Source organism: Solea solea, chromosome 19, assembly GCF_958295425.1.
Source record: "Solea solea chromosome 19, fSolSol10.1, whole genome shotgun sequence".
Taxonomy (NCBI): domain Eukaryota; kingdom Metazoa; phylum Chordata; class Actinopteri; order Pleuronectiformes; family Soleidae; genus Solea; species Solea solea.
Window position 1 is genome coordinate 10,967,966 of NC_081152.1, and position 14,309 is coordinate 10,982,274.

At 38.9% G+C, this 14,309-nt stretch overlaps 1 protein-coding gene across 3 annotated transcripts in view; it reads left to right on the forward strand.

Moving 5' to 3' along the window:
• Positions 1-14,309, forward strand: part of LOC131446138 (astrotactin-2) — a 249,769-nt gene that overhangs the window by 221,971 nt on the left and 13,489 nt on the right. The gene's annotated exons all lie outside the window — the stretch shown is intronic.

The window sequence follows — 14,309 nt, forward strand, 5'->3', positions numbered from 1 at the left end:
TGAGATGAAGCTCTCATCTATTTTGAAGGAAGTTGGTGCCAAGGGACCCATGGTGCTCAGGAATTTACAACTACATGTGTTGGAATAAGATGGTCTAGCCCTTTACAGCCCGCAGCTGTCTAAGATACACAGTTTACATTGTTGAAAAGAAAGGAAGAGTGAGATACAACGATGGGCAATTTAGCCACATTACTTCTAACCACTAGATGCCGACGATAGGAGGTGTTTCATTCATAACTTTCATCCAATTACAAAAAACGGTGGCAACGGGGCTTCTGCAGACACAGTTGTCCCTTCCAAGATACAGGTCCTGAAGGGTTAGTGGTGAGGAAGTTCAAACCCCGCGAGTGCCAGATGTACAGATGGAGCAGACAGAGAGGGATCACCTGTTCATATAAGCAACTGAGTCACTGAGATGAAGCGTGGTTGAAGATGAGGTCATCGAGTGGATTTTCTCAAGTGCTGAAAAAGGCACATTCAAAAGTGAGTTTGTAATGGATGTGAAGAATATTACATTGGCATCCGTATTGGCAGGCAATAGCAGTATTCTTTGGTTCTTTTTAGCACACTCAACAATGCGCATTGTGTACTTCAGACTGCTATAGATTGTAGACGACTGTGGCGACATAAACTACCCTTCTCTTATAACCCTTTGTTTTGCCTGTCATGTCTGTGCTTTCTGTCTATCTGCTGATAACTAAAGTTACCTGAAGCTGATGTCAATTTAAGTGATTGGGGAAATGATGTGGGCTTGACGAGAATTGACTGATTTTAAAGAAATCCTGATAATTGGTGGCAAAAAACAACAACCACATAACATTACTTTATCCGCCCCAACCCACTCCCTTCTACTTACTTTTGCTTAATTTCAAAGTATGGAGCAAAAGTCAAATGAAACCTTGCAAATAGGATTCTTTTTTTTTATTGTGTTTGTTTGATTCACAGAAAGCTGCAACCTTAGGAAAGTATTAGTGGGCACGTTAGAAAAGCAAACAAATATTGTCCTGACAAAAGTTAAGTTGCTATAATGAGCACACTGTATTCGCCACACAAAATTGCAGATTAAGGTTAATTTCAGGAGAGGAACTATCTGCCATTGTTACTCTTCCATCTCCCAGTCACTGTCCTTATTCATTTTCATCTATGTATGTGAATATTTTATGTAACAACGCCCGTAAGAGCTTATAGAGAGTCTTATCATTCTGACTTTTCATTCCACATGCTCAAGGGTCCTGGATACATTGTGGAATTGATTTTAGAAGCCTCTTCTCGTATGATTTATGTCACATCAGTGATGGACATACTCAGATGAGTGATCCATTTCACTGGGCCTCATGCAGGCCTCTAGATGGCACACCAAGGCAGAGGCAGCATTGACAGTGGAGCCAGTTACACAGGCAGTGCTAATACATACTCTTCATAGTGTCGCTTCAGCATTCCTGTACAGTAATGGGTGAACCCAGCTTGTAATCATCACAGATGATATTAAGAAATTAGATTTAAACAACAGGCAATTCATGAAATGCTAAAATGGGAGAGCGCCACTCGAAGCCACAAAGAATTAGCGAAAGGGAGCTATTTTACTGAAATGGAAGTCATTCACTTTTAACCTGTGTTTTGAACCTGTGATCAAGTTACTAATACAAGCCTCAGATGCTATTTTGCTTCCAAAACAGCAACTGAACTAATTCACCAACCTGGTTTCATTTAAATTTTAGTCATCTATGGCACCACAGCCATCTACTATTAAAACATCTTTGTATGGGAATAATTAGTGGCCGACCTATTCGCTATAATGTCAGACATCCTTCACTTCTGTATATTCCTGTATATATCTTAGTGGGAGTTCCCAGAATAAATGGAACATGCCAAAAATGTAATGAAATTTGTCTAATTAAAGGCTAAACCAAAGGCTTAATTTAGCAAGCTTCTGGATTCCATCACCTCGTTTCAGAATCCCTATATTGTCTTGTCAGCTGCTAATTTGCATGGCTTGTCCTTAAATCACAGTTATGCTGAGGTGACACTTTTTTGTGAAAGCGCTCATCAGCGTAGTACAGTGCTTCCCACAACCCTCGCACAAATGCACACACTTAGTGCTAATTAAAAACCTGTGAGTCTATTGGTGTTGCATCACCGCTGTCCAACACCTGAATTTGTAATATGACAAATAAATGAGGGCAGTGCCGAGCAGGAAAATTACAAGGGTTGGCAAGAAAGGGAAAGTGAGAAGAGGCTGTATGTAAATGTAGAAAAGGCACGGCGAAGTGAGAAGAACAAAGAAATAAAAATCAACAGAGGAGACAAAACGTAGGAAGGAGCGAGCTCAGCGTAGAGGAGAGGAGCGGGGACAGAGGCAGCATCGTTATTAATGGTTACACAGCAATGATGTCACCTCATGTTGGCACTGCCAGACTGAGAAACAGATTAGCCATTTGATCTTTGCCCTTATTTTAGATCTAGTTTTCTCCTCCCAGCCCGTAACGCTCATTATTGAAATGAACGTCACGCGGCTCCGCTTCGTCGTCACATGCATCGTACCTCAACATACCACTCCACTTCCCTCATGCCCCTCTTTCTTCTCTGATCCGAGTCGGCGGTATCCCGCGCCCATGTTTATGTAACAGCGGCGTTATTGTTACGGACCAAGAATGCCCCTCCAATGCATCGATAAGCTCTCATTCAAAGAGATTGAATTATATGGAGATAAACGGTGTCCTTGAGCACGGGTGCAGATAACAGATTGGAGTGACACAGCTGACTCTCTTTGTTTTGTTAATTAAAGATGACCTCATCGCTAAAAATGGACGCTGTGCACCTCCTCGTCACGAGCCTAGCCATCAGCAGATTGCAGATTGCAGGCAGGGGGCCAAGGGCTTTCTGCATTTCCTTTCCTTTTTTGCTTCCTTTCCCATTTGGCCTCTTCACTACTCACACACAATTATTCTTTTCTCTCTGTCTCTCTCCCTCTCTTCGACTTTTCTGGTGTCATTTTTTTTTTCCCCCTCATACATTGAAAGACTGTGACACTCCCTCAGTGTCCCTTAAGTAAATATGGACACTTAAATGTGTTTTCATGAAACCTCTAACTCACATGAATGGATGTGTGCTTGAAATGTAATTGAAGCAGGACAAAAATGTTTCCCCGACGTGCCTTTGGTTTTTATCCGTCACTGTATGTGTGGTGCGGTGTTCCGGTGATGTGAAATTGGTTTGCGATCCATTGAAGTAGTAAACTGTGATTCATTTCGCTTAACCGCAGTTCAGCACACTGCAGACACTTAAAGTGGTAAGAAATTAATGTTTACTCATTTCGCAAATGCTCTTTAAGTTAATATATAGCAGCGGATCAACAGCCTTCCCCGAGACAGCAGCTGAATCAGTGCCTGTGCTCGTGTACGTGTTGACTGCGAGATTATACAGGAAAGTGTTTAACGATTTTAACAAAAACACCCAACTTTTAACTTCCTTAAGCCTTTGCCAAATGAGTTCACACTATGAGTAATCATAGGAGACTCTCTATGTGTTCATCAGCATAGCTGTATTTCATTCTCGTGTCAGTATAGGCGACGTTCTCGTGCTGCGAACAGTTGAAGCATGGTACAGCACGGTGGATTTTACTGCTAAAAAAACCCTACTTTTTGCAGTTTGACAGGATAATTGGTTAGCAGAGGTTCGGAGGTGATGTGGGATCACTTGGGCATAGATTCACTGGCAGAGTTGATAGTTCCTCAAGAGTGACCATAGGCTGTAAAATTGATGTAGTAGTCCAGTTTGGAAATTAAACAAAGAAAGTAAGTCTATGGGTAACATCAGTAAACATTTTCCTGAGGAGTTAATGGTCTTAATCACTAGTTTCAGGTCTTCTCTTCCATAGCATATGTTTTTTTTGTTTTTTTTTCTTTCCGGCTGCTCATTTGATTTGGCAGAGATTTTTATGCCTGTTGCCCTTTCTGATGCAGCCCTCCCATTAATCAGGCTTGGGACCGGCACACAGAGTACAATAGATGTGGCCCCCTGTGGCTGGAGTCCAATAGAATATGATATACATTTGGTAATTTATGATCCCATATAAAGGAAAATAGACAAAAAAAAAAAAAGCACAGCACATACGGATGGACGCCAGTGTGATTGACAGCTAGTATCGTCCAATAGATGCCTGGTTGGAGGTGACTTCTGTGAATTCTACTCAAATCGTCAAATCGTGAAAGTGGAGGCTTCAGAGCGGGAGTTTTTATTACAGAAGAGTCCGTCCACTTTTTATGGAGGTGGCAGAATTTCTCCAGTAGAGCTTCAACACATCGACGTAGTAATTATATAACCACGAAGAAAAGAATAAAAGAAAAAATCAATCCAACAAAGTATTAACATGAATAATTCAGGGATATTTTTTCCCCCTCATGAGCAAAAAGACCATGAGAACCAGCCTGTAGCCATAATTTTACAGGAAACTGCACCTGGAGCCACATAACTCGGGTTACAACGAATAACCGCAATTCTGTTTTACAAAAGTATCATCGTTACAAACCCTCGTCATATGGAGAAATCAATCGGCTTGACCGCAACACTTATACTTGCCAGTATATATAGCCGACACAAAAGGTCTGTCTGCGTAAGAGACCCTACACATCCACCACTATAGTTGTACTTTACAGCGTCATCAAAGGTCACCAGTCTTGTGGCGCAGCAGGTGGACGATGGCGGTCCACGTCCAACAGCCAGTCAAGTACAGCATCACAGTAAGACACGAGCTAACAGCCTGTCAACACCCAGAGGTCTATTCTTAGTGCCAAGGAGTAGACAGAGCCACAGCAAGGCTGGGGGCAGTGAAAACACACCACACTGGTCACATCAAAATGGTAGACAAGGACCCGGGGGGGGCATTAGTCCATGACAAAAGCACCAGACTTTGTCAGATTTCTTGTTATGCATAGCATTGTCTTGTGAAAGGGAAGACGCATCACACTGCACGTCATTCTCCTTGTGTGGCAAAGTTCCCACAGAGGAACCCACAGAATGCCGTTCATGTGTCACGTTCCCCATTCCAATTAAAACCGAAAACACATTTTAAAATGACGAATAACATTAACGTGTGTAATTAGTGTCTGAGGCGAAGATTTAAACATTCATTTCAATTGTAAGCTTGGTGTTTCTGGTATTGAAATGTTAGGACATTTGTTACAAAATGCTGTGAGAAGTGTTTCAAAGTTAGTTTGAAAAGGACTTTAAGTTGACAAAATTGAGACATAATGATATTTAACAAACGTATATTGTAGATAAACAGCATCCTCAGCTATTCATTGTTCAATTGAATATCTATAATAGTGGAAAATAAGTCTATATTTGCTGAGGGAAGGTGTTTTTGTTTTCGTTCTACAACACAGAGCTCCATATTTGCCAATTCGAGGTTCGTGTTGGTTCAATTATGGCCTCGTTTCACCTTCCACTGCAAAACTAATATTGTATAGTGTGTGACAGACGGGTTAACAGTGGAATTAAACTTTGTTCAAGGGGCTTGCAATAAATCATTGTTGGCATTATAACTCTTTGCTTTACTCCGTTTCCATTCAGACACTCTATTGTGCTTTAGCTTCTAACATCGTCTCTGCTTATAATACGGCCATGGTGAAAACTCAATTATTATTAGCTCGGAGGAAGCCGATTAATTTCAGATAACTGTTAAGGCTCTGGAGTAATGTCAGATACCTGTATCATTATTTTAATTGGCCTATCAAATAAAATGGTATAATTGTCATTTTGTGTCTGGAAAGATAACACTGCCTCGAAATGTAGGTGCGTGAGTTAGTCAGCGCGAGGCCTCATTGAATGATCGCAATCACTGAAACATTTGGTGAAAACGAATCTTCAAGATAAACAATGGCAAAATGTAGGTTGGTTGTCTGTGGTCTGTTCAGTTCTTTGAGGTGCATCTTTTGTCAATTTAGGTTAAATGCCTAAATATAGTATAAATAAAGTAGCTTTCTGCCAGCACAATGCCTATGGGAGATTTTCCAAAAGGGTGTTCCTTTTTTGGTGAAAAGCAAAACTTGGACAATTATGTGCAACTCAGTCTGCCTGGAAAAATCAGTTCCCCCCAGTGCATTCTTTTACCTCAAAATTCTTTAGGTTGCAATAGGAACCTATTTAGTTTCCTGTCCTGGGCTTGCACCGTGTGTGAAACTAGGTTCCTTGTGACAGTGTGTACATATCTGTGTAATGTCCACTATGTGTGTGGGAGACTGAAAATAGAGAGAGGAAGGGAGGAAGGTGAAGCTTTGCTCAGTGTGGGGAGTGGTGGGTTGAGTGCTGACAGTTTAACAGAAGAGGCCCCTAGCAGGTTTGGCAGCCCACAGGAAATATAAAGCTTGTGATTTGTTTGTTGCTACAAAGCTTGTGTTTTGTTTGTTGAAAAGGAGTTCACTGTGCTATTGCCTGGCCTGATAGTGAGTCGGAAGAGGAAGAGTGACACAGTGAAACACGAGAAAAGAAGGGGCATATACGGAAACATTTCCGGTGATGAAATTATTTACTGGCAATTTTTCCAGATAGAAACTGAAGCTAATCGTTCGGGAAAGAACGTATGTGTTTTAATTAATTTCAGGGAAAACATTCATGGCTAAGAACGTGAATAAATGGTGATTTACTGCAGGGATGTTGATTCTCTGCCACTTTCCCTTAAATTTACTCTTTGGGAGGAAAAGCCTTAATGTGTGAACCTGCTGACCTTGAGGATTTACACGTACACTCGCTCCCTCTCTCTCTCTCTTTCTCTCTCTCATACGCCCTCCCCCCAACACACACACACACACACACACACACACGCACTCAGCTAATGGCAGAGGCAATTACACCATGCCTGAGCTTAGTAGTGTAATTGAAATGATATGTTAGGGATCACAGTATATAGCAAGTCTGGCTTCCAACATTAGACAAAATGCCACTGTGACACCACGTACACACCCGTCTCTATGTAATTGGGCACATAAGTAACGCATATTATGTGCACATTGCCCTGTATATCAGTAAAGTATGCCGTCTTTCTTTATACAACCACACTGTTTTGTTTTTGGAGGAAGGACCTCTGAGTTTTTGGATGTTTTTGTTTTGCGTCAAGGTTTTTTTTTCAGAGGGCTTTTCCTCGTCTTCTCAGAATTTGGGTCATTCTGGGTCAGGAAGTGTTTTTGTTGTAGGCCGGCAGAGCCCTTTGAGAGACTGTATATGATATTGGTCTGTACAAATAAACCTAACTTGACTTGTTTGCAACTACATCATAGTTAGGAGGCCTGTGTGTGTTTGTGTCCTGTCATGTTCCCATGATTTACTATCATTTGTTCCCCCCTCAGCTTACTATAAAAGGTCACCTGGCATCCACCATCGCCATGTAAGCTGGAGAACACGCAAAATGGCTTTTACCGTAATAGAATTTCAGGGTCCTTAATTTTTGCCAGCTGTGTGCTGTTTTGGCTTTGGTATTGACAGAAATGTTGACAGACCACAGGCCTACCCTTGAAGAACCCCTCAGAAAGGAGGAACCATGCATGCTGCTTCTGGGTGGGTTTTAATGTTTTATTCTGCAATTAATGGGGTTGATTTTGTTCATCATTACCTAATAGTAAATTGGTACAACATTGTGAAAGACAAACATGATTGCAAATCCTCAGTAGAATACATCTAAGTCAACATTTGTGCCAGTGGCTGGTGAAAACAGTTCCAGTGTAGCAGTTGAGCAATGCGTTTTGTTTTTCAGTCTGCTCATTCATCCTTTCAGTCTACTTGTTTGTGCAGAGATGTTGTCTTTTTGTTTCCTTTTTTTCGGGACTGAGTTCAAGTCTGCCTCAGACGTGGTCCACTGTGTTTTAGCATATTGCTGCTGATTCATAAATTACTGCTCTGCAGCAAGTGTCACTGGTATTTCCTCTCTCGTCTTTGAGTCGAGCCGTAGCTTGATAAGTGGAGATACGGAGCGAGACCACTGCCATGTGTTAAGTGTAACTCAATGTTTTAAGGGATTAAGGGTTTTGTTTTTTTTTATCTGAGAATGTATTTGGACTTAAAACACCTTTTCGGTTTGACCACTGAAGAGATAAAGTAAAACTGAATTCTAGTAGATTTCCGTTTACTTTGATTTATAGTATTTATTTGCATATAGCGAATAGGGTTTTCTAATACATTTAACCACTGGATTGTCAAATTTGCCTCTTAAATCAGTAGAGAAATGATTTAACTTCACAGATATATGAAGTTATATAAACTTTTTTTTTGCTTATGTGCATTACACATCTATGTTTTTTTTCTAAATAACATTTTATAAGTGTCTCTATAAAACTGCAAGCCCCTTTACAGTGTGCATACGATGGAAAATGATTTCCCATTTCTAAACCTGTGCACCGTTAACGTTTAAATAATTGCATAACGGCCTATAGCTTTCATATGTTTCTTTTTAAAAAGCTGTTTGACGCATGGAATGTGTGGGTAAAGTTTGTCCGGGTATATGACTCTTAGCACAACTAAAACACACACTGCGTTCTCCTGCTGAGTCTTTAAAATGATAATTATACAGTGAGCCACTTTAGAGCCGCTAAAGACCAGACCAAAGACATTTGTCTTTTGTTTAGTCTTCCAGATGGATCAAACTAACTGAGGCACTTCCCTGTGCTGTCAGTTACAGCAGTGGTCTGTTCACACTATACAAGAAAATGCCCTATTATGACACATGGCCTCATGTCACCATGAGCTAAATTCATGGCCGTGCCTCTATGCTAATGCCTTAAAGAATAACATACTTCCAGCTCGAGTGTACATGGAAAATTGTCGTGACAAGTGTTGGTTTTGGACCCAAACTATGAAGGAACAAAGTTGCAAATTAGCTACATTATAAACACTGTCATCAAACAAATCTGATAATTGCATGTTTTGTGGCCCTCTTAAGTGAATCATAAGTCATGGCAAAAGCTTATGATTAACTGATTTCTTTTTTAGATTTATGAGCATGGCGAGTGTTTTTTTATTTATTTTTTTTATTTTTTAGAAACAAGCCAATTAAGTCTGGATATTAGAAGTACATCCTCTTCCCTTTGTCACATGCAGGGTCATAAGTTCAAAATCATTTTAAACCAAAAGTGAAAACAATGAATGGACGACATAAATCACAGCAGAAAACATCTTGGTTTAAGTTTGGAGCTGGTGCGCTGTCTAAATTAAAGACAAATGTATATGATTATCCAATACCTTGGTCACGGTTTCCTTCCTTTCTTTCCACTGCGTAGTCCTTGTTGTGTTCACTTATTGCCTACAAAAACTATGCGACGCTCAAGAGAAAGTCCTGTGAAGTTTGGGTGAATAGGTCCCATGAAAGACATTAAGGAAGTAACCTGTCATCGGTACATTATGTGAACATTATGTGAACACAGTAAACAGCCTTCTGTATATCCTCGTCCTCCCTTTGTCACATTGTTTTGCCTTTCTCTCTGTGTGAGTGTGTTTCCGTTTTTTTTCGTTACAGAAGCGCGTTGCATTCACTAAATAATAATAATAATTAGTTTGTTTTTTGGAATAATTATTTCTGTTTTTCTGAGTAATTAATTTTTTGGTCTGTTTTTCTGAGTAATTTATTTTCATGGTTGTTTTTCAGAGTCATTTTTTTTCTGATGTACTGAATTTTTTTTTTTTTCTGAGTTAAGAGCGCATTTGAAACAATAAACACATTCATTCCTTTATTGAGAGTTCGATCTATAACAACATGGATGTCTTGTTTAGTTTAATCAAGTTTTACTTTGATCTGGGTTTAAGACACTGGGAGATAGTCCTGTCCTAAAGTCACATCGATGGTATTACCATTGGTTTGTCGACTTTACGCAGGCATCTGAAGTCTTTGCGGTTGTTCAGAAGGAAAGCTCATTCAGATCTGTTCGACATAGTAGCAATGTTTCCCTACGATCAGTTGGACAGATATCGCACGCTCCACGGATGCAAGATGATGCATTTGAAATGCATTCAGGCTGGCTACGTGGTGACTTAACGTGGCTACGCGAGAGTTCTCGATAATCCAGGAAAAACAATTACTCAGAAAAACAGGAGGGGGAAAAAAATCAGCACACAAAACAGAAAAAAATTACTCAGACAAACAGAAAAAGAAAAAATTCAAAAAAACAAACCAAAAAATGAATTACTCAACTACTACTTTTCAAATGAATGCACTGCGCTTCCATAAATAACAACGATGCTGTAACACATTTTAAAAAAGAGACAGAGGGAGAAAAAAAGTGCCTCAGCAGTGGAGAAAAAATTACTTGCTTCTTGCCAACACTCAAATAAATTAAGCTTATTCAAAGCAAGGCTCTATGAAATTAATCAATACTGGTCAACAATATAAGGATGAGTCAAAATTAGATAAGATAATAGATAATGTGATAATTGTCATCATCATTAGTCACACATCAGGTCTATGATGAAGCACCCATCCATTTTACTCATTCTATTCATTCCTCCTTTTGCTCTAATTTAGTCTCGACTGTATTTGGACTCTTTCTCCTCTGTAAAGTAGTAGAAATTTGGCATTTGGCAATTTTCTGCACGTAGTTACTGCAATGAAAGGTGAAGGAATAGCCATGAAAGGTACAACAAAAGCAGGGGGAATTAGGTCAGCGGCCGTGTCTTTAACAGATCATTAATTATCTCTCTTCAACAAAGATTAATTGGTCTGCAAAGAATAATTTGACAGAGAAATAACTCAACATTTGATATTATCATAATACTTTTCTCTATTGTCAGTAAATGTAGTGTATTGAGTATTTAAGGGCCTCTTAGTGGAAACATCATCTTTTTAATAAAGCTCATTGGTTATAATCTCATGTGATTATAAAGTAATGTAGAATTTCATTTTATACACACTAACTGAGAATTGTGGTTTTCATGATCGCTTTGCAAAGCCCTGCTAACAATTTCTGGTTCCCACAACAGTCTGGGAATGTTACCTTTTAGTTGTGGGAATGTCATGGAACGTTTTCCTATAGTTCTCCTAACTTTAGCCTTTGTCACAACCTTCGTTCAACCTTTATAGAACGTTCTATTTTGGTTGCACTAATGTTCTCCTGACATTACTTCTGTCAAAACCTGTAGGGAACCCTTGTATTATTACATTATTTTGGTTGCGTTAACATAATGACAGCCTTTGGTACATATTATACTCATTTTATTATTTTAAGCTGGCTGCACATTAGTACTCATACTTGCAGTCTTAGATGAATGAACGGGCAAACCTGATAGGATTGATTTTCAATATACCAAATCAAAAACAATATATACTCTATATATACAAAATGAAAATAAAATCAAGCTTATACAAGTACACATAAACAAATACTATATAAAAATAGGGAAACAAATAAATAAAAAATAAAATAAGCACATATGAACACATTTGTTCTGTGCTTACTGTTAGTAAAGATAATAAAAATATTGGACTTTGGTCTTAAAATTATTACAAAGAAGTCTCTTTTTTTTTCTTTTTTACAAAATGTACAAAAGTTGCTATAAAGTTGTCACACATCAGCTCAGTGATGTTTTTTTTTTATTATCAGAACATCATGATTCCTCTCCCTGCTGTCATCCAAAACATCACAGCAGCTGCCGTCCTTTTTATTATCATCACATATTTTTTTTTCCTCTTTTCTTTTTGGTCTATACTGTATTTAGAAGTGTCTTTCTACTTTCAAAAAAAAAAAAGTCAACGGGCATTCTTCTCGTAGACGCTCGCACTGAAAGGTGAAGGAAAAGCCTTGAAATGCAGGGTGATTTGGGTCAACGGTCAGTCCTAAGTAGATCATTACTGTGAAAGATGAATTGGTCTGCTCGGCGTGATTTAGTGTTCCACCAACTTTTGGTGTGTCAACATGATTAGCCTGCTAATTGCTAGGCAAATAAGAGAATGGAGAAGGTACTGCCAATGGTTTTCAGGCAGGGAAAAATGCTATGGGAAAATGCTAAGCGTCGTCCAGGAAACACCTGAATGTGCATGTCTTCTGGACAATAACGTCTAATTTGGAATCCTGGGTCTAATATCATCTTAGAAAATACTGTATATAGTATTTATATTTAGATTCCTGACACTGATGACGTGCAACGCCGTCAAGCTAAATTGCTATGCTAAGTGCTAAGGTTTCACATCATGAGCCCTGTGTGTGTGTGTGTGGTTAGGTTTGGGCTACGAAAATGCTTTGGTTGAGGTTAAAAAAAAAATGTGGTTATGGTTAAATATTAAACATAAAGTAAACATTGTGCATTAAGTCGGTCTAATATCATCTTAGAAAATACTGTATATAGTATTTATATTTAGATTCCTAACACTGCTGACGTGCTACGCCGTCAAGCTAAATGGCTATGCTAAGTGCAGAGCACTGACAGCGGAAAACAGGTTTCACATCATGAGCCCTGTGTGTGTGTGTGTGTGTGTGTGGTTAGGTTTGGGCTACGAAAATGCTTTGGTTGAGGTTAGGTTAGGTTAAAAAAAATCTGGTTATGGTTAAATATTACACATAAAGTAAACATCATGCATTAAGTCAGCACCCTAACTTTCATCGTATTTAACCAATACCACAATCTTTTCTTTAATCTTAACCGAGTGCTTTGAGTTTCAAGCATGTCTAATAAAAATTATGTTGTGTGGGTTTTTTTTGTTTTTTCCCCCCTAAATACAATGAAACAAGTTTTATTCTTGTGTTGGTTGTTTTGTGTGGAGCCCCAGACATGGAAAAAAAGACAAATTGGTAAATAAATAAATAAACAACTAAATAAATATAATTCCCATGAATTACCTTGAGTGCTGCATAAGCAAAAAGGGGCGTAAGCTGCACGATGGACAGAGAGTTTAATTTTATGTTGGGAATGAGTTGAAAAGGTATTCTCTAAAGCCCGGGGCATTGCAAGGAATCATTATAACCAAAGTTAAGTAAAAGTTAGAAAGATGTTCACAGATTTGAACTTCCGCGATCAATAACATTTAATTCAATTCGTTTTTACTTTTTTTTTAAAAAAAATTAGTAGTGGAAAGAACGATGTTCCAGGAAATCCATATCTTGCGTGTAATCACGAACGATCCAGCTGAACCTCTTCCTTATCATGTGTTCATTGTGAACACGAAGCAGATGGGATCGATAACAGGCCGCCCCTTCTTGAAACGATAAGAAGTAATGTCAGAACGAATTTAAAGTAAATGTTTAAATGGCAACCAAACAGAGTGCACATCTGTTCCATAAATAATAACGTTGGAAAAAAAGTGCGACAAATATGAAGCGTTTCAATTCCAGTGTACCAAAATCTAAAAGACAATGTGACTGCTCTGCTGCTTAAGTTGAAGTTTAGCAGAGATAAAACAATATAGAAGACATTATGGCTTTTCCCTGTTGATAAATGGACATTTTTCTTTTTTCTTTGCAGGCCTAAGCAAGTTTTCACAACAAATTGAACGACTGCGAACATGAGATTCATGTTTAAAAAAGTAAAACATTAGAAAGAGCAACAGTGCAGGAATGTGTTTGGGGGAAACCTCGAATACACAGAGGTCTTTCTGTGAAAAGGTCAAATCCTTCATTTGTGCAGTTCTTTTTCCTCCTCTGCAACCTTTTCTTACCATCCCTGTGCGTCCTACCAGCCAGACTTACTCCCTCTGTTTATGTGTTGGCCCATGTATCATAAGCTAAGACTAAGCTGCCCTTTAGCTCGTGTAGGAATAGTTGGAAATCCAACCATTTGAGAGCTTTTAAACTATTTTGACAGCTCCCTCTTTTTTTCCATCACCCCCATGAGCACTGGAAACTGGCGAAATGTATTTGTGTGTCTAAATGAACAAGTGTGCATCTCTCGCCTTTCCCGTAAGCTGACATGAAAGATATTTCACAACTTGTGAAGTAGTGTTTTGTGAGACACAGGGGTGTTCGGTGAGATATCACTGTAACTGAACCATGTGCCCGAAAAGGAAATAAATTCTGTTTTCTTACACTCCTGTAATGTAGTGTGTATAAGTCGCTGCCAGTAAAATGCCATATTTAATTTAGCCTTGGGCTTGGTTCGAGCAAAATTGCTCCCACCTGACCGGGGGTAAGTGAAACTCACACCAGAGTTGCAGTCATTGATTAGGAAAGAACAGCTTTCCAAAAATGCAGAAATTCATTCATGATTAAACTTATGCTGCGAACCATTGTCTTCCTGTGTTGAAACATGTGGTGGGTCAGGAACATGTGGCAATGTTTTGGTTTACTAAGAACAACAGATGGAAGACATTGTAAAAAGATAACTTTAATTTTTTTTTTTTG